Source organism: Vulpes lagopus, chromosome 6 (genome assembly GCF_018345385.1).
Source record: "Vulpes lagopus strain Blue_001 chromosome 6, ASM1834538v1, whole genome shotgun sequence".
Taxonomy (NCBI): domain Eukaryota; kingdom Metazoa; phylum Chordata; class Mammalia; order Carnivora; family Canidae; genus Vulpes; species Vulpes lagopus.
Genome location: NC_054829.1, coordinates 77,028,547 through 77,050,117, shown reverse-complemented (window position 1 = coordinate 77,050,117; position 21,571 = coordinate 77,028,547). Strand labels below are relative to the sequence as shown.

At 42.9% G+C, this 21,571-nt stretch overlaps 1 pseudogene; it reads right to left on the bottom strand.

Moving 5' to 3' along the window:
* Positions 1 to 20,173: 20,173 nt before the first annotated feature.
* LOC121492656 lies at positions 20,174 to 21,551 on the bottom strand (annotated as a pseudogene).
* Between the last annotated feature and the right edge of the window lie 20 nt (positions 21,552 to 21,571).

Below are 21,571 nucleotides of genomic sequence, written 5' to 3'. Positions count from 1 at the left end.
TCATAGGGCTTTTCCCCACCCCCCTGAAGGCTCCCACTCTCACCCTAGCATCTCTTCTGAAGGCAGCAGGCTTGTATCATCCCTCAACTTCACCCTTTGACCACTTTCCTTTGAGATTAGATTTAAAACTATGCTCAGGCGCTTGGTAAACATGTAATCATGGCTAAGTGATTGAACATCTCTGCATCTCATTTTTCATACCTCTGAAATGTAAATAATCTATAATAATAGCACATAATAATAATAATAATTATCAGGCTCAACACAAAATACCTACTTAAAAGAAATGTTAACTACTTTCCTAACCAAATGGATTATGTGTAAGTGGAAGCCCCAGTGAAATCAGTACTTTCTTGAGATATTCCAAACTTCACCCATACTCTAATTCAATTCTGATTTTGTTCATAATGCCAGAATTTATTGAGAGCATACTCTGTGCTAGGCGCTAAGTGTTCCGTGTGTTTGAACTTCACAACAACGCTATGAACTAACCATTACAATATCCCCATTTTACAGAGAAAGGTTAAGCTGCCAAAGCTCTCCAAGCTAGGAAATAACAGAGCTAGACTATGGAACCAGTGGTAGTCTGGCTCCAGGGCCTGTGATCTTAACTGCTAGTGATAAAACCTCCCTAGGAACTTTCTTCCCATCCTCTCATCAGTTGAAGATCTTAATGAAAGCTTTGTAAATTTAGCTGGGATCTGAACCTTTTGAAGGCCTCCACCCCTCTTGCCCTCCCAATCCTTTATCTTTGTAACTTTATCTCTTAGAAAAAAATTTTTGGCTCGAGTTAATGATCAGTTATTCAACAAGTATTTGTGTCAAGACTCAGTCTTCTTAAGAGTTCACGGTCTTATTGGAGAAATAAGAAATTAAAAGGCAATTATACCGTATAATTCAACAACTGTACTTCTGAGTTATATACCCAAAAGAATTGAAAGCATGGACTTGAACCATGTCCAATGTAGATAGCAGCATTATTCACACTAGCCAGAGTGGAAACCACCCAAGTGTCCACTGATGGATGAGTAGATAAACAAAATGTGGTCTAGGCATACATGGAATATTATTTAGCCTTAAAAAGAAATGAAAGTCTGACACATGCTACAGCATGGATGAATTTTTTTTTAAGATTTTATTTATTTATTCATGAGAGACACACACAGAGAGAGGCAGAGACACAGGCAGAGGGAGAAGTAGGCTCCTCACAGGGAGCCCGATGTGGGACTCGATCCCAGGACTAGGATTACGCCTTGAGCTGAAGGCAGATGCTCAACCGCTGAACCACCCAGGCATCACAGCATGGATGAATCTTGAAGGAATTATTCTAAGTGAAATAAGCCAGACACAAAAGGAGAAATAATGTGGTTCCACTTAGATGAAGTACCTAGAATAGTCAAATTCATAGGGATGAGGAATAGAATGGTGGTTGCTAGGGGTTGAGAGAAGGAGAGTGAGGAATTAGTGTTTAATGGCCACAAAGTTTCAGTTTGTGGAGATGGAGAAGTTCTGGAAAGAGTTGGTGGTGATGCTTGTACCAGCATGTGAATGTATTTAAATCATATAACTCCACCCTTTAAAAAAGGCTAGAAGTGCTAAGAGGCTGCAGAGTAGGGCCACGTAGCCTGGACAACTGTGCCTGGTCTTCTATCAGGTCCCTGATAGCACCCTTGCCTATCTCCTCAGTTCCTTTTCCTAGGGGGTCTCAAAGCCTTTCCTTCCCTTGGCCCTCAGCATGGGTCTGTGGGGAACTTTAGGGGCCCGGGAGGCTCCGTGCCAAGTAGCTTGTTACTGCAGGCTCAGGTGGGAATCCTAGACAGGGGCAAAGTGCTGAGGTTTGGAGCCTGTATTGCTCTTAGCTATCTGGGTGGATGAGGATAGTGATGAAGGATAGTTGGAAGAAAGGCAGGCAGGGACAAGGCCCAAGCCCCAGCCCCCCACCCTCCCACCTCCTATGCCCTAAGAGGAAACCACCCTTAAAAGGATTTTACACCACCCTGGAAGGAGCCCTCCACCCTTTCCCACGTGATACATGGGTGACAAAAAACTGATGGGATGACCGGTGCAGGGAGGTTCAATCAGATTTAAACAGTTGTCCACAAGCCCATAAAACCCCCTAGACTTAGAAAATCCAGTGGGAACCCCCTCGGGCCTCCTCCCTTCGCAGGAGCTTTCTACAATCACTTTACTATCGCTCAATAAACTGCTTTGCTGATCTAACTCTTCATTCCTTCAAGTTGCATGAGCAAGAACCACTAGCACCGAAGGAGAAGAAATCCTGCCACAATTCGGAACAGAATGAAGGAGGCAAGGAGAGACGGAGAGAATGGTAAAGATTGGAGAAAATTTGATAGAGAGGTTGTTAGCATGAGGGAAATCACCCACAGAGAACACCCCAATTTCCCGTCTGGGTGACTGGGTGGATGGGGGTGCCATGCCTGAGATATGGAATACAGGAGGGAGGATGTGTTTTTTGAGAGAGCAATGAGTTCTGTTTTCTACAGAAAACAGATATGAGGAGTTGAAGGTCCTTACATCCAAGTAGCTGGTTAGCTTAAAGGAAACATCAGGTTTAACAAAGATTCAGAAGGATATACTAGAAGAGCAGATTGAGATTGGGGGGAAAAAAAGGAAAAAGAAAAGCGGTGTTCAGAAACCTATTCCAAAGAGAATATAGGACCAGATGTACAGCTTGCATAATTTTGTGCAAGTCTGGTTTCTGATTTATATTTATTTTCAGCTGATAACCTACACTCAGTGTGCTTTCTCTTGTTTTTTTTTTTTTTAATTTGTTTTTTTTAATTTTCACTTATTTATGATAGTCACAGAGAGAGAGAGAGAGAGAGAGAGAGAGAGAGAGAGGCAGAGACACAGGCAGAGGGAGAAGCAGAGGGAGAAGCAGGCTCCATGCACCAGGAGCCTGACATGGGATTCAATCCCGGGTCTCCAGGATCGCGCCCTGGGCCAAAGGCAGGCGCTAAACCACTGCACCACCCAGGGATCTCTTTCTCTTGGTTCTTATTGGCGAAGTCACTGATTGGGATCCAGAACCAGTTATGTGTTCTTCCTGTGTGAAATCCAAGCCATCATTCCCAGGGCTTGCAAGGAGAGAGCCAGACCCTGTAGGTTTCAGTTTATAAAACTCACTCCTAATACTGTGCCATTGCTTGCTCTGTTTCTGAGCTTGACTTCCCTTCAAAAGCATTTTCATTGGGAAAATATTTCTGTTTAATTTGCTTTATGTTCAGATTATGTTGAGCTCCCACTTTATACCTATTATCACTAGGGCCGCAATCTTCAGACGCTACTTCTGGGAACACCACACTGGCCTCAGCCCAACTGCCTCTGCCAGCCCTCCCGGGCTTGTGGATGCAGACACATCAATCCACAAACTCATACCTTCCTCCTTCTGCCTGAACTTGGGACCGTCTCTCTCCATCTGCTAGCCTTCTTTTGACTTTTCCTTCTTTTGAGATCCAGGGCAGAAAACACTGAAGACAGACTTGGGACACTAAAGTTCTGGGCACTGTCCCATTGCTCATCAGTTTGTGTGACAACAAAAACCCAGATCCAATCTTGTTTTTGTGTGCTATGTTGCAGTCTGCAGTGCTTTTACATTCATGGTCTCGTAACTTCCTGGGCCTCAATTCATCTGTGAAATGGGGATAAACATCTACTCATCTTTCATACTCCACACATATATAAAGCTTGTGGCTGATAGGAGACATGAGAGCCTGTCGGAAATGACCAAATCTGATTTTTAAAGATACATGTAGTATTAAACTTACAGCTCATGTTTCTGAAGCTCCTCAGTAGCTAATCTATTGTTCTTTTTTTCAGTGGATATGGCCCACTTCTATTCCAATGCTCTTTTTACATGAAGGATGTTAATTATAATGACACTCCATTTATCAAGTACTTACTAGTGGAGATACTAATTACATTAAGAATCCCAATTAATTCTCAGCCTTGAAAGCTGAGTACAAGTATGCCCATTTTACAGGTGAGGACATAGAGGCTCAGAGAGGTTAAAATAGCCAACTTTAATTGACAAAGTGAATAAGTGAATAAGGCAGGGTGGTAAACCATGTTTGATGTGAATCTGGATGAAGCTTCTGCCCTTAACCATTACAATTTCCTGACTCACCAGCTCTCCACTTTTCAAAGCGACTTCTTTTCCTCCTTCTCTCCCTCCTCCATCTCTTTCCTAAAAGCATCTTTACCCCCAGGCCTTGAAAGTGTCTATTTTGGAAACCACAAGTAAATAAAAGAAATCTGGTCTGATGCTCTCCAGGAGCTTGGGGAAAGTCCTGAGTGTGGGGTGGGAAAGTGGGGGCAGTGAGAGGTTAAGGGGGCTAACTGGCCAAAGGAAAACACATTTGACTGTTTGCTGCATCCCCTTGTCTTTACCTAGACAAGAGGTGGCAGGTCCATGGAACACAGCTTTGAGGAGAGGCTCCCTCCTCTTGTTTTCAGCCTCCCAGTCCCTGGACTCCTTCCTTTCAACAGTGATGTTTTCCACTCCAATCTTTGTATGGCTTGGGGGTTGGCCAGAGGAGGGAGGGAATGGGGGCCCAGCCGGAAAAGAGGCAGGGGAGAGGAGAAAAATTAAGAAAAGAAAAGCAGCTGGAACTCATCTCCTGGGGATGGGCCAAGAAGGAGTCCTAGGCCCTGGGAAATCTGCCCACCTCTTGTTCTGTACTCCCCTCCCAGCTTCCTTTTCAGCCTGTGTGACCCAAGGACTCAAACCACTTGTGGCAGCTCCCCACAGCAGGCGCCACAGTAGACTAGCAAACACAGAGATCCCCGCTGGGATAGAAGACATACTTTCAAGCTGCAAGGAGCCTATTGCCAAAACTTAGAGATGTCCTTCCAAATGTCAACATTGCAAATCAGAAAAAAAAAAAAAAATCTGTGTCTGCATGACTCCAGTCAGCAGGATGGGGCGGCCAGCAAATATGTGGATATTTAGTGACAAAAGGCAAGAAAGGTACTGAACTTGATAGAAAGAGAATTTTAAAACTTCAGAGTTCCTGTAAGACTGGTCTTCAAAGGAGCTCAGCAGAGAGCAGGAGCCCATGTATAGGGACAGGAACCAGGAAATGAATTTAACTGAACAAATATGGGGAGACTAAGAGTATCCTCTAAGGAGGGTCTTTTTTTTTTTTTTTTTTTTTTCTAAGAAGGGTCTTAAAGTCATCTCAGACTTATATTAAATTTAGAGAAAATTAGGTCATTCTGGAATCATCCTTGGACTGAGCATGAGGTCAGGAGAAACTATTTTAGAAAATAGATCATATCATGTCACTCTCCTGCTTAAAACCATGGGGGATAAATAAATCCCAAACTTCCTGCTGTGGCCTGCAGACTTCATGACAGACCCCTGCTGATGTTTCCCACCTCATTCCATCCACTAGGCTGTAGCCTTGCTGGCCTTAGGTCCAAACTCAAGGCCTTTGCATCTGCTATTCCCTTCGGCTAGAAAAATGTTCCTGGCCTCAGATTATCATAGTGCTTTTCAAATTACAGATCATGGCCAATTAATTAGTGGGTGATGCAATTAATTTGGTGGGTCATAACCAATTTTTAAAAAGAATTTTAGAGGCACCCTGCTGGGTGACTCAGCAGGTTAAGCATCTGCCTTCTGCTCAAGTCATGATCCCTCGATCAGGTCCTGGGATCAAGCCCTGCATTGAGCTTCCCGCTTACGGGGAGCCTGCTTCTTCCTCTCCCCCTGCTCATGCGCGCTCTCTCTCTCTCTCTCTCTCTCTCTCTCTCTCCTTCTCTCTTGCTGTGTCAAATAAATAAAATCTTAAAAAAAAAAGAGAGAAGACTTTAAATTTGATAGAAATATTAGGATGTCCCATGAAATACTATGTTTATGAAACACATGTATGTGTGCATGTGTATCCTGGATTATGATGTAAAATAAAATTCTTACTAATGGGTCTCAGTCCATAAGCTTTAATAGTCACTGACTTAGGAGTTGGTGATGGATAATTTAGGCTCCTCTCCTCCCAGTCAGGAGCACTTTTGATTTACTTTCTGATTTCTCTGTAGAGGCATTATTATGAATGTTCAATAGAAATGAATTGAGCCTGGTCTCAAAGATCATTAACTAGGTTTAAAAAGTTTTCATGCATCATGCTTAAAAAATAGTAAAGTGTCTTATGTTTCCATATTGTATGCCCTTTTGCTACTCAGAGGAGAATGGCTGCATGTGGCATCCATGATTAAAAGTTCTGTGACAGGGTCACCTGGGGGGCTCAGTGGTTGAGCGTCTGCCTTCAGCTCAGGGCGTGATCCCCAGGGTCCTGGGATAGAGTCCTGCATCGGGCTCCCTGCATAAGCCTGTTTCTCCCTCTGCCTGTGTCTCTGCCTCTCTCTCTCTGTGTCTCTCATGAATCAATAAATAAAATCTTAAAAAAAAAAAAAAAAAAAAGAAAAAGAAAAGAAAAGGTTCTGTGACAGATGCTGCTACTTACCCAACCCAGCAACCTTTCCCAAACTCCTATTCACTTGTCATGTTTTACTACGAGACCGAGAAAACTAAATATTCCACTGCCTAGCTCTTTTGCAGCTAAGAATGGCCATACGACACAGATCTGGTCAAAGATACAAATAAAAGTCTGTTCAGGGATCCCTGGGTGGTGCAGTGGTTTAGCGCCTGTCTTTGGCCCAGGGCGCAATCCTGGAGACCTGGGATCGAGTCCCACGTCAGGCTCCTGGTGCATGGAGCCTGCTTCTCCCTCTCTCTCTGCCTGTGTCTCTGCCTCTGTCTCTCTCTGTGACTGTCATAAACAAATAAAAATTAAAAAAAAAATTTTTTTTAAAAGTCTGTTCAAATGTTGCTGAAAATTTTTTTCTTTTCTAAGAAAAGAAGCTCTGGGTGGCATTGCCTCCATCTCTTCTTTCCTTCCTCCTCTGAATGAAGATGTGGTGCCTATAACTGCTTTAGGTCAGTAGCTGTCATCTTTTGATGATGAAGGAAGGCTCTAGAAAATCACAGACAGGGGATCCCTAGGTGGCTCAGCGGTTTGGCGCAGATGGGATGCTGCTTCTTTCCAGCTTTCCTTGGGACTTCACAGATAGCTCTACTCCATGCTTGCCAATACGTTGGTTAATTTTTTCTTCTCACATATCACTTGCTGCATCCGCAGTGGGGCATCTAGTAAATCTTTTTTTTGCTGTTTTATTTTTGATGTGGGGCTGGATCCCAGGACCCTGGGATCATGACTGAGTGGAAGGCAGATGTTTAACTCACTGGGCCACCCAGGCGCCCCAGTTTTTTTTCTTATAAGGAATTCTACGATCTTCTCTCTTAGCAACTTTCAAATATGCAACACGGTATTATTACCTATAACGATCACACTATATATTCACATTCTGATGATTTACTTATTTTATAACTGGTAGTTTGTGCCTTAGTAAGTCTTAATAAGTGTTTTTCAACAGTTGAATGCTTTAAAACAATATTTCTAATGTAAAAGTCATAATTTAATAAACTAGGTTTTATATCTCAGGTTATACTAAAAAAGAACTTACAGTCACAAAGCAAGATAATATTTAAAAAGCAGAAAATAGGAAGAACTAAAAGGTTGTTTTCTTCACTTTAAGGAAAATTCAGAATATTTTAAATACTAGTATTCAGAGCAAATATAGAATCAAGAATATTTACTTGTTTTTATTCTATTTTATTATAGAAAATTCAAATACACACAAGAGTAGAGAGACCAGCACATTGATTGCTTGAGTACCTATCACCCAGTTCCAATAGTTACCAACATTCTGCTGTTCTATCAAATGATGCCAATTCTAAAATACTTATTAATTCAAAAAGAGAGCTAAAAACAATTAGGTTAATTTAAAAATTTCCTTGTGTGTGGTGTTGCAAAACTAGTCATGCTTTAAAAAGAATGATGTTCACAGCCACCATCTGGTCATTGGTGAACACCTAAAGGCAGGAATCAACACTTTTCCACTCCCAGCATTATTGGGGAGGTGGGAGAAGGAAGAGGACTGCCCTGGCCTGGGGGTGGGGGCGGGGCGGGGCTCCAACACTGTCTTTGCTGCTCAAATGTATCAGTAGCTGGTTGAAAGCTAGGTTAGAAGAATTGGACTAGAAGTTTCTTCCAAGGGAAATAGATAAAGGTTTTGACTGGAACCCCAAATTCACAATGCACCTGTATTTAGACTTTAGATGCTATCTTTCAGAAACAGTCCAACTATAGTGTTTTATGAGTATATCTTAGGGATCAATTTATTTAATATAAACATTTAGAATATTCCACAATTTTTGTGACTTCTATTGACAGTAATTTTTTAAAAATATTTTTATTTATTTATTCATGAAAGACACACAGAAAGAGAGAGAGGGGCAGAGATACAGGCAGAGGGAGAAGCAGGCTCCATGCAGGGAGCCTGATGTGGGACTTGATCCCGGGTCTCTAGGACCATGCGCTGGGCCAAAGGCAGGTGATCAACTGCTGAGCCACCCAGGCTTCCCAGTAATTTTTTTTTTTTTTAAAGAGTATTCTGGGGGTAATTGGGTGGCTCAGCCAGTTAGCTAGTTAAGCATCTGACTCGAGCTCAACTCAGGTCTTCATCTCAGGGTCGTGAGTTCAAGCCCCATGTTGGGCTCCATGATAGGCATGGAGCCTACTTAAAAATAAGTAAAATAAATTTCAAAAGTATTCTGGGAGCCTTAGCAAATGGAAGTGGTCTGGGATGCTCTTGGCCACTGAAAGGCGGTGGAGGTGAGGATGCAGAAAAGGTGAGGTCTTCAGTGTTGTCCCAGGTTTTCTTCATGAATGACTCCCATCTGAAGCTGTTGGAAATAGTGCCAAGGTTACAGTTGGGCTCAAGAGCAGCAAAAAAAGAAAAAAGACAAAGAAGGCATTGGTAGCAGGGGATATCTGGTTGGAGAGGCAGCAAGAAAGAAAAAACAGGAGAGAGATGGGGTGGACATACTGTGAGAAAAGGGAGGTACACCATGGTCTTGGGGGCCACAATGGGAAATCTGAACTTAGCTTTTTTTTTTTTTTAAAGATTTTATTTATTTATTCATTCATGAGAGACACACAGAGAGAAGTAGAGGGAGAAGCAGGCTCCCTGAGAGGAGCCCAATGTGGGACTCCGGGGATCACACCCTGAGCCAAAGGCAGATGCTCAACCACTGAGCCACGCAGGTGTCCCTGAACTTAGCTTTTATTTAATTCAAATGTGTTCACCTTTCTTAGGAGAAACCAAGGCACAAAAAGCCAGGATCCTAGTAATTAAATCTGTAAAATCCTAAAAGCAAATCCCAGGATGCCTGCCTTAAGAGACTTCAAGACAGATGCTCAACACAGGACAGACATATGGACAAGGGAATTCCTGTCCTACAGGAAATGGAAAACCCTGAGGCACCCATCTCTCCCCCACCCTCCACAGAGCCCTCTCAGGTCCCAGACAAGGCTCTGTCTCCCATTTGGGCTGTCAGGCTTCACAGTAAGGAGGAACAACGAAAGAATTCACAGTTTCCTACCAACAGAGGAAGAAGCAGCCCTTTGGCAAAGCAAGGAATCAGAATTGCTGACTAGGTCCACCCTCCCTCCCTAGGATCCCAGGGGTGGGGGGTGGGGGTGGAGGAGGTTGGTGGTGTCCTGAAGAAAGAGTGGCCTTTGTGAAAAGTGCAGGTTCAGCTGGATGCTTGGAATGACTGCTTCCAACCGCTCTAAGTTCTCCTCCAGGAGGGGGCAGAGTGCACAATGAGAGGGGTTGAGGACTTGGTTGGTCATTTTTAGAAGGCTTGCTGACCATGGCAATGACCGGCCATAGGGTGGAGAAAGACAACTAGGGTCCGGGAGAATAGCCAATAGAGAAGGCCTCTAGGGCAACTCATTAATGAGCTCATTCATCCCGGCAAGTTAAATGACAGGCAACTGTGTTGCCCAAGAAGCAGTTCCCAGAGCTGAAGGTTAGGGAGCTAAACAATATGCAGTCATGATGGTTTCCTCTCCCTATGAGGCAGTCACTGCTGGGCGGCGAGCGCAGGAGAGGGTGTGGACTGACGAAGAGAACGCTTTTTCTCTTTTCGGCAGCAAGTGTGGGGAGCCCTAGCAATGATAATAATTCAGAAGTACATTGCCCAGAAATCTAAAAATGTGCTTTTGTTACAAATATAATTATTGACATTTCAAAACTATTTTTGACTTGTACTGCCAAGTTTATTTGACTTGAAGCTGTGCAGGGCTCTCTCTAGTGGATCAACAACACATGTTAGGCTTTTGCAGTTTAACACCTTTATGTAATAAGCTGCATCCATTTTGATGTTTATGTATAAAGACAAACTACATGGAAATGTGCATGAGGCATGGAATTCCAAGATTATAACAGATAGCAAACACAGGAAAAACTGCTTATTTAGGGTGAATGACGTTCTCTGCCAACTGCCTGTTAAAGCATTCCCATTCCAACTCAGGAAGGAGGGAAGGAAGGGAGGAAACATCTTTTGGGTGCATTTAGTAAGCATTCCTGCCGCCCACATCCACGGCCTCTCTCTTCTGTGGAACTCCGCCATGATCTTTGTCCTCCTACAGTCTCTTCCAACGTTCTTCAGCTTACAGAGGGGCAGTGAGGCGTGAAGGGGGTGAAGTATCCAACCTGGGATGCAGTATGAACCTGGTTCTCAAGTAGACTTCTCTTTATTTTCTTTTAAAAGATTTTGCTTATTTATCTGACAGAGTGAGAGCCAGGGCACAGACCAGCAGGGGAGGGGGCAGAGGGAGAGAGGGGGCGAAGCAGGCTCCCCACTGAGCACAGGGCCGGACCGGGGCTTGATCTCAGGGTCCTGGGGTCATGACCTGAGCTGAAGGCGGCCGGCCGGGGGCTAGGGGTCGGCGCCACCCGGGCCCGGTGCCCGGTGCCCGAGCAGACGTCTCCTCAGACTTCGCTGCAGGCTGAGTTCCCTGCACCCCACCCCCGCCCCCGTGTGAGGTACTTCCTCTCCCACTCCGGAGCCAGCGATCAGGGGGTGGGGCTGGACAGGGAAGCCCGAGAGAAGGGCCACGGGGTCCGGCTTCCCCGAAGGCCTTTGGGCGTGGCCCCCGCCGAGCCCACGCGGCAGCCACACCCACCGGCACGTGCGTGCCACGACGGACCTTCACACTGCGCCGCGATCACAGCCTTTTGGGCTCTGGCATGTCTTCATCTGAAAGATATTTTCTGAGCTTCGAAATGGAGAGGCCTCTCGTGCTTCGGGGTCGCGAGCTAAGCGCCGCCAGAGGCACGCGGCGCCCGGCCCCTGGGTGGCTGCAGGGCGCCAGGTCCGCATGCGGGTCCCCCTCGCACGGGCCAAGGCAGGCGGGCAGGGCCCACCCTGCGGGGTGTCTAGGAAGGCTTTGCCCTGCTGCGGCCGCAAGGCGCCGGCCCCTCCCGCCCCAGCCTCGGGAGCCCTGCGGCGCGGGCTCTGCTCGCTGCTCCCGGGCCTCCCTGCTTAAGGGAAGCCTGACGGCTGCGGGGCGCGTCCCCTCGGGGCCGCGGGTGCGGCGGACGCCCGGGCGCGGCGTCTGGCGGGGGCGGCCGCGGAGGGCCCGAGGCGCCAGGGCGCGGCCGGGGTGGGCGCGAGGCCGGAGCAGCGGCGGGAGCGGCGCGGGACGGTCCGGGCGGACGCTGGGTGCGAGGCGGCGACGCGCGCCCCGGCTTGGGGGACCCCGGGGTCGAGCGCTGTGGAGGGGCCCGCGGTGCGGCGGCGGGAGGCGGCCCTGCGGGACGTGCGCGGGCGGGCGCGGCGGGCCACGTCGCCGCTCTTCCGGCCGTTGGTTCGATGTTTACTAGTGTTCGGGGCGCACCCGAAGGCGGGCGGGAACCGACGGCGCGCGCCCGCCGCGGCCGCGTGCTCCCGCCTGCAGCCACTCCCGGCACGCACTGCGCGGCCCCTGAGAGCCCGTGACACCTGCGCCCCGCGCACGTGCGCGTCCGCCGCGGTTCGCGGACGAGCCGAGGAGCTTGCGCCGCGGCCTGGGGAGTCGGCACCGGGAACGAGAACGGTCCGGCCCCAGCACTATGTTCTTCATCACTTCTGTAAATAAGGCATCTTTTGGAACGGAAAACTGCCTTGCGCCGGAGAATGCAGGGCCTTCGGAGATTAGCCAGTGCTGGGACCCGAGGCCTTCTGCGGCTAGGCCGCTCTTGCATCTTCACTTCTGCGCTCCTCACGCAGCTAAGAGTAGGCGACCTAAAAGTTGCTCATGCTTTGCTTTCTTTCTCTTGATTTTATTTATTTATTCATGACACACAGAGAGAGAGGCCAAGACACGGCAGAGGGAGAAGCAGGCCCCCCGCAGCACCCAGCTGTGGGACTCCGTCGGGGACTCCAGGATCATGCTCTGAGTCAAAGGCAGCAGCTCAACCCCTGAGCCACCCAGGCATCCTCTTTTTTTTTTTTTTTTTTTTTTTGATGGCTGAGTAGTGTAGTCCATTGTATGTATATACCCCATCTTCTTCTTTTTTAAAGACTTTATTTATTCATGAGAGACACAGAGAGGCAGAGACACAGGCAGAGGGAGAAGCAGGCTCCCTGTGAAGAGCCTGCTGTGGGACTTGATCCCAGGACTCCGGGATCATGCCCTGAGCTAAAGGCAGGCACTCAACCACTGGGCCACCCAGGCATCCCTATACCCCATCTTCTTCTTCTTCTTCTTCTTCTTCTTTTTTTTTTTTTTATATATATGCCCCATCTTCTTTATCCATTCATCTGTCAATGGATAACTGGGCTTTTTCCATGGTTTGGCTGTTGTGGACATTGCTAAATATTGGGGTGTAGGTGCCCCTTCGAATCACTATGTTTGTATCCTTTGGGTAAATACCTGGTAGTGCAATTGCCACGTTGAGGGTAGCTCTATTCTTAACTTTGTGAGGAACTCAGAATGAAGTTTTTACCAATCTGAGTTGTCTACACTTTCCCACCTAGATTGTATCTCTTAAATACTCTTTCTTCTTCTGTCTAGATCTAAATGAGCGAATAAGATAAATTTATACCCTGGGAAGGACGGTACTGCTAATAACAGAAATAGAGACAGGAAGTCAGATGGGATTAGGGAGGAAAATAGTTTTGGTTTTGAAAATACTAGCTTTGACGTGGCAACTGTATAGTTTCCAGGACCTAAGTGCAAATAAACTGGCTATGTGAGAGTGGAGCTGAAAGACTGTGGAGGTCAGTGCTGGGTCTGGGAGCCAGATGCATTTTGGTAGTGAATGTCATGGGATGATTATATCACTTAGGGATAGAGGGCTGGGGGCATACCAGAAACAAGGCCAAAGGAGACAATAAGAAGCAATCAAGCTATTTGAATTTCAGCAGGGCTCAAGGTTTAAAGGAATGACTCTCTAAAGATGGAATTTAACTCACTGGGAAGGTGGGATGGGAGGGAATGGACCACCTTCTCGGTCAACAAATAAACATTATCCGCTGAGACAGGCTGTTGTTTACAATATCTACTTTTAATTTCTTCATTTAGTAATAGAGAAACTTTGCCCTTACTGACCATTTATTTTGAAAAATTTCAAACATACAACAAAAAAGAATTTTACAACAAAAATATTGTGATCTAGATTCTACTGACATTTTACTATTCTTTTTAAACGTTTTCATTTTTTTTTTAAAGATTTTTCATTTATTTATTCATGAGAGACACAAAGAGAGGCAGAGACACAGGCAGAGGGAGAAGCAGGTTTCCTATGGGGAGCCCAATGTGGGACCGATCCTAGAACTCCAGGATCTCACCCTGAGCCAAAGGCAGACGCTCAACTGCTGAGCCACCCAGGTGTCCCTGTTACAAAAGTTTTCCAAATATACAGCAAAGTTGAAAGAATTTTATAGTGATCCTTGTATACTCACAACCTAGATTTCATGAACATTTTCTTTGACTTGTTTTATCACATTCAGGTCATGCGTTTCTCTGACCACTAATCCACCTAATTTATGAGGCATTTCAAATACTTTGCTTCAAGTACTTCAGCATGCATATCATAAATCAGAGATAAGCGTGTGCTTAGTTTTCTTTCTTTTGATGTAAAATTTACATTTAGTAAAATGTACAAGTCTTAGGTATACATTTGCTGACCTTTAACAAACGCATACACCTGTGTAACTCAAAGCCCTAATCCGAAACATTACTGTATCCCTAGAGAGTTCCTTTATGCTCCTCTTCTTCCCATTCAGTCTCTGTCCTCACTTGCCCCAATTACAATCACATTTAAAATTTTTTTCCACCATCGATTCAATTTGCAAATAGAATCATAAAGTATGTACTTTTTTTGTGAAAGGCTTCTCTCCCACAACATAATATTTTTGAGATCCATTCATGTTGTTGCTTGTATCAATAGTTCATGTTCTTAAAAATTGGTTGTTGTCATCATCTATTATTATTATTATTATTAAAGATTTTAAGTATTCTCTACACCCAATGGGGCCTTGAACTCACAACCCCAAGATCAAGAGTTGGTCCGTTAGCCAAGATCTCACTTTCTTGATTTAGTTTTATACTAAATCTTGTAGTCAGTAAATAGTTTAAGTATTCTAAATTTGTTGTTTTCCAAAATACTTCAGTTATCCTAGGTTTTTTGAATTTCTGTATTACCTTTTGAATGAGTTTGTCAATGAAAAAAGTCTCCATAGATTATGATTGCAGGCATGAAATGGACAAAAGACATGAACAGAAATTTCACCAAAGAAGACCTCCACATGGCCAACAAGCACATGACAAAATGCTCCGCATCGCTTGCCATCAGGGAAATACAAATCAAAACCACAATGAGATACCACCTCACACCAGTGAGAATGGGGAAAATTAACAAGACAGGAAACAACAAATGTTGGGGAGGATGTGGAGAAAGGGGAAACTCTTGCCCTGTTGGTGGGAATGTGAACTGGTGCAGCCACTCTGGAAAACTGTGTGGAGGTTCCTCAAAGAGTTAAAAATAGACCTGCCCTACGACCCAGGAATTGCACTGTTGGGGATTTACCCCAAGATACAGATGCAGTGAAACACCGGGACACCTGCACCCCCATGTTCATAGCAGCAATGTCCACAATAGCCAAACTGTGGAAGGAGCCTCGGTGTCCTTCAACAGATGAATGGATAAAGAAGATGTGATCCATATATATATACAATAGAATATTACTCAGCCATCAGAAAGGACTAATCCCCACCATTTGCTTCAACGTGGATGGAACTGGAGGATATTATGCTGAGTGAAATAAGTCAATTGGAGAAGGACAAACATTATGTGGTTTCACTCATATGGGGAATATAAAAAATAGTGAAAGGGAATAAAGGGGAAAGGAGAGAAAATGAGGGGGAAATATCAGAGAGGGTGACAAAACATGAGAGACTCCTAATTCTGGGAAATGAACAAGGGTTAGTGGAAGGGGAGGTAGGTGGGGAGACGGGCTGACTGGGTGACAGGCACTGATGGGGACACTTGATGGGATGAGCAATGGGTGTTATACTATATGTTGGCAAATTGAACTCAATAAAAAAATATACAAAAAAAAAAAAAAAAAGATTATGATTGCAGGGACGCCTGGATGGTTCAGTGGTTGAGCACCTGCCTTCAGCCCAGGGTGTGATCCCAGAGTCCTGGGATTGAGTCCCATGATCGAGTCCTGCATCAGTCTCCCTGCATGGAGCCTGATTCTCCCTCTGCCTGTGTCTCTGCCTCTCTCTGTGTGTCTTTCATGAATAAATAAATAAAATCTTAAAAAAATTATGATTGTATTATAAGGGATCTGTGATCCATGTGGGGAGAATTACATCTTTCCATTTATTTAAATTTCCTGAATTTTTCTCTTAACTAAAAAGTTTTAAGTGTAGAATTCTTACATGTCCTTGGCTGAATTTATTCTTAAATATAAATTATAATTACAAGTTTCTAGTTAGGGCAGCCTGGGTGACTCAGTGATTTAGCACCTGCCTTCAGCCCAGGGTGTGATCCTGGAGTCCCAGGATCGAGTCCTGCATTGGGCTCTCTGCATGGAGTCTGCTTCTCTCTCTCTGTATCTCTCATGAATAAATAAATAAAATATTTTTTAAAAAAAGTTTCTAGTTCTATTTTGTTTTTAAAATTGAGATATAATTAACATGTAACATTGTGTAAGTATAAGGTATACAGCATGTTAATTTGATATATTTATATATTGCAATATGATTGTCATTGTATCCCTAGCTAATGCTTGCATTACATCCCATAATTATCACTTGCTATTTTGTGGTGGGAATAATTAAGATCTAGTTCTTAGCAAGTTTGTTTATAATACAATATTACTGTCTATAATTACTATACTGTTCACTAGAGCTCCAGATAAGTCTATCTACTAGGTCTAGCTCAATTTTCAATTGTTTGCTGCAAGTATATAAGAACCTTATTATTTTTGTCTACTATCATGTATCATGAAACCCTGTTAAATTCACTTATTATTCTAACACTTGTTTCTAGATTGCTTAGGATTTTTTTGTGTGTGTGAACAATTTTGTCATATGCAAATAGAGATCATTTTTTTTACTTCTTCCTTTGCAAACTTTTGCCTTTTATCTCTTCTTTCTGCCTTATGGCAAAGGCTAGGACCTCCAGTAGAATCTGAAATAGATGTGGTTTCAGTGGATAACCTTGCCTTAATCCCAGTTTTAGGAGGGAACATTTAATATTTCACCGTTAAGTCTGAAGCTAATTGTTGATGTTTGGGTTGGTTGCATTTTTCAAGGAAGTGTTCATTTTGTTTATATTCCGCTTTTTGCCATAAGTTGTTTATAATATTCTCTTATTAATATTTATATGATTTGTAGATCCTCCTCATATGGGAAATTTGTGTTCCATCTTTTTTTTCTGGATTAGATTACCTAGGGATTTATCAATTTTGTTGCCTTTCACTTTTGTTAATTTCTTCAATTGCCTTTGCCTTCATATTTTGTTGATTTCCATTTGTGCCCTTTTATTTCCTAACTTCTCCTTACTTTTGATATACATTGCTCTTTCTTTAGCTTTTTGAAGTGGGAACTTAGGTATTGATTTTAAAGCATTGTTTTCTAATATAAGTGTTTAAAGCTATATAAATTTCCTTCTATTATTCAGTAATCACAGAATTTTTTATGTTTCATTATAAGTTTAAAATATTGTCTAGGGATTCCTGGGTGGCTCAGCGGTTTAGTGCCTGCCTTCGGCCCAGGGCATGATCCTGGAGTCCCAGGATCGAGTTCCGTGTCGGGCTCCCTGCATGAAGCCTGCTTCTCCCTCTGCCTGTCTCTCTGCCTCTCTCTCTCTCTCTGTGTGTCTCTCATGAATAAATAAATAAAATATTTAAAAATAAATAAATAAATAAATAAATATTTTCTTTTTTTAAATAAAATATTTTCTCATTTTACTTATGATTTGTATTTTGATCCAGGAATGTTATAGAAAAGTGTTTAATTTCCAAATATTTGAGGTTTTCCTAAGTAATTAAATCCGTTATTAATTTCTAACTTTTTAAAAAAGGATTTTATTTATTTATTTATTTATTCATGAGAGACACCGAGGGAGAGAGGCAGAGACACAGGCAGAGGGAGAAGCAGGCTCCCTGTGGGAAGCCCAATGTGGAATGTGATCCCAGGAGCCCGGGATCATTCCCTGAGCTGAAGGCAGTTGCTCAACCACTGAGCCACCTAGGCATCCCCAATTTCTAACTTAATTCCACGGTCAAAGAACATAATCTGTATGGCTTTAATCCTTTTTATTTAGATTTATTTTATGGCCATGAATATAGTCTACCTTGGTGTACATATTACATGTAACAAAATTAATTGTATTCTTCTATTGCTGGCTGTAATGTTCTATACATATCATTTAGGTCAAGGTGATTGATAATGTTCAGATTATATTGTTACTGAGATTTTTTGTCTAGTTTTTCTGTTTGCTGATGAGGGAGAGATGTTACAAATCCATTAGTCATGGATTTGTATTGTTCTCTCTTCAGTTTGTCCATTTTTCCTTTGTGTATTTTGAAGTTCTTTTAATAAGTTGCGTAGGTATTTATGATTGTTATGTCTTTCTGAAGAATTGACACTTGGATCATTATGAAATGTCCCTCTTTATCTGTGGAAATACTTTTCATCTCGAGGTCTATTTAATCTGATATTAATATAGCCACTCCAGTTTTATGACTAGTGTTTGCTTAGTTTATCATTTCTCATCTACTGACTTTCAATCTTCTGGTTTTTTTATATGTATCTTGCAGAAAACATACACTTCGATCCTGGTTTATTTTGACAGTTTCCACTTGTAACTTGGAGTGTTTGGGCCATTAAAATATAATGTAATTATTCATAAGTTTGAGTTACAGGGTGACAATATTGTTCTCTCTTTGCTTCTGTTTTTTGTTTCTCTTTTCTTTTCTGCCTCATTTTGGATTGAGTATTTTTTTAATTCCATTTTAATTTATGAATTTGTTATGTAGTTATAGGTTTTTGCAATTTTTTTAAGAGAGCAAGCGAGCACGTGCATACAGTGGGGAGAGAGCAGAGGCAGAGAGAGAATCCCAAGCAGGCTTCATGCTTAACCCCATGTGGGGCTCTATCTCAGGACCCTGAGATTGTGACCTGAGTGGAAATCAAGAGTTGGACCCTTAACCCGACTGAGCCATCCAGGTGCCCAGGTTTTGCATTTTTAACTTGGCAGTTTATGGATTATAGTTACAGGCCTTGATGCTTTGTAATTCGTTAAAATCTTTATTTTTTTTCCTGTTCTTCAAATTGGACAATATCTATTGATCTACTTTCAGGTTCACTGATGCTTCCCTTCATTATTTCTATTTTGCTTTTAAATGCATTCAGTGTATTTTTCATTTCAGATATTGTATATTTTAGTTTTATAATTTCAGTTTCTTTTATGTAGTTTTTATCTTAAAATTTCCTACCTTTGTTCACTATAAGCCTTCATTAATGAACTGTTTTCTTTTATCTCATTGTGTATAGTTATAGTAGCTAGTTTAAAATGTTTTTCAGCTAATTCTAGCCTGTGGGTCATCTCAGGATTGCTCTTTGCTGATTATCTTTTTTCTTGAGATTGGGTCACAAACTGCTACTTCTTCCTTTTTTTTTTTTTTTTTTTAAGGTTTTATTTATTTATTAGAGAGCGAGCAAGAGGGCATGAGCAGGATCAGGGGGCAGAGGGAGAAGCAGACTTCCCCACTGAGGATGGAGTCTGATGAGGGGCTTGATCCCAGGACCCTGAGATTATGACCTGAGCTGAAGGCAGACCCTTAACCAACTGAGTTGTTCGGGCACCCTTATTGCAGCTTTTTCCTATGTTAAGTAACTTTGGATTTTAACCTGAATTATGTGAATAATATATCTTGGAAACTATTTCTATTATGTATTTCTCCAAAGAGTTTTGATATTTTTGTTTTGACAGACAATGTGGTTGGAATAAAATTTCAAGTTTCATTTGTGGACAACTCAAATCTCAGTTCAATTGTTACATCTTTATTTTTTTCATTTATCTATTTTTAATGGGAGCCATGAGTGTTTTTAATACATGAAAAAATTGACATTTCAACTCAGTCATAAAGGGATAAACTATTCAAATAAGATAGGCTACCAAGTTAGTCATTTGAAAGCAAACAAAAGTAAATCCTTATTTCACACCAGATACTGTCAACTAACATTGTAGCAATGATCCATGAATAATAAGGTAAATTAAATTAACTCAAAAAATTTATGTTACGTATTTTAAAAAAAAGGCAGATACACCGACATTATGTCAGATTCCTAATTTCTGAGGCCAGTGATATAGCAATTCAAGAAAGCATACCCAGTTGTTTCTTGTTGATTTCTAATGTTTAAACTACGTACATCAAAATTTACAGAAAACCGATCTCTATATAAAGATATCAAAATAAATGATTTACTTAAAGTCCATGTCTGAATTATGTAACTCCTACAAAAGCAGAATTTTGTATCTTCAATTGTTACTAACAGAGCACCCTAAGTCAGCTGGCTTAAAAATAAATTTAGTCTTTTACAAAAGGTGGAATAACTATAAGGGTGGTTAGTTTAATGGCTCAGTAACATCTTTCAGGTACCAGGTTCTTTTTTTTTCTTTTGAGGATTGGACAATTTATTGAGAACTTCCCCTCCCCACCCTCACAGACCCTAGGTTACTTTTTCCTCTTGTGGATCTTGTGTGCTAGCCCCAGGAAGATTGTTGGGGCAGGGGCATGGCATACTGCTCCACGAGGCTCATGAGGTGGCTGTAGCTGCCTTCTTCTTACTGCATGAACACAGCTGGAAGGTTCAGCTCCTTGTATAGTAGCTTCACCCTGGACCCTTTCTTAGCCTCCTTTTGCCCATTCTCCAGAAGAATCTGGCACTGTTCTGGAGAGGCTCACTACAGACACCGAACCACCAGCCAGCTGCATTTGTTGTCCTGGACATCAGTGCCAATCTTACCTGTCACACTGGAGTCCCTAAAGAGATCAAGATAATTTTCCTGAATCTGAAAGAACTCTCTCATCTCTGGCAGGATCATCTCAGCAATGGCATGTTCTTTCTCTTCATCAATTCCTGCCATATATATGGCAGCAGCTACAGGAAGGTAGAATGAGTAGAAAGCTGTCTTGTACTTGACAATAGATTTGTACTTCTTTTCAGTGAATCTGCCAAAATCCACATTGCCCTGGTGGGCTCTGATGAGGTCTAGAGTCTGTCCAATCACAGTCTGATAGAATCTCTGTAGGAAAAGCTCAAGAAAATCTGGATTTCATCCAGCACCTCTCCTAGATTGTCAGGATGTTGACCGAGGGTGGCATGGGCCACCCAGAGACAGGAGATGCAATTGCCTGGCTCAAGGAGGTCTTGGAGTATAATGCTATTGGAGTCAAGTAACAGCAGAGTTTGACAGAACTATAGCATTTCAGGAGCTGGTGGAGCCAAGGAAGCAGAATGCTAATAGCTTCTGGTTGGCCCTGACTGTGGGCTGGTGTTGACCTGAACTGGACCTGAACTGCTCCAAGCTTTCTTCCTGGTGTTGGATGACACCATGGATTCTTCCCTCACCTGATGGGGGCAGACCTGCTGGTATCAGAAGGCAGGCATAGGTTTGGATGCCATCAATTATGCTTTGCTTCTGGAAGCATGTATCTGCCACCTGCTGAAGCTCTAATGCAGAGAGCAGCCCTATTACGTAACTGTGCGTAAGTTATAATTCAATTTTGAAAGACGTAAGTGGGCATCACATCCAGAGAGGATGTACAAGAGAAGATAAGACTGCATTTCATCCTGCATGATTTCCTGAATTTTTGAGGATTCTTTTCCAGAAAAAAAACCTGTCAAGTACCTCCTTTGTTTATCTGTCTAGAATTGAGTCCTATGACCCCTCTAAGCCAATTGCTAGCAATGAGAAAAGGATGATCATTAATGATAGTAACTAATCAGGATTTATTCTCTTCTTGTGATGAGAAATTGACACCCAAATTGCCAGCAAACTGTAGGGAGCTAGTAAGTAGGAGAATCACTTAACATCTGCCACAAACCCATACTGTAGTCTTAATTTACTC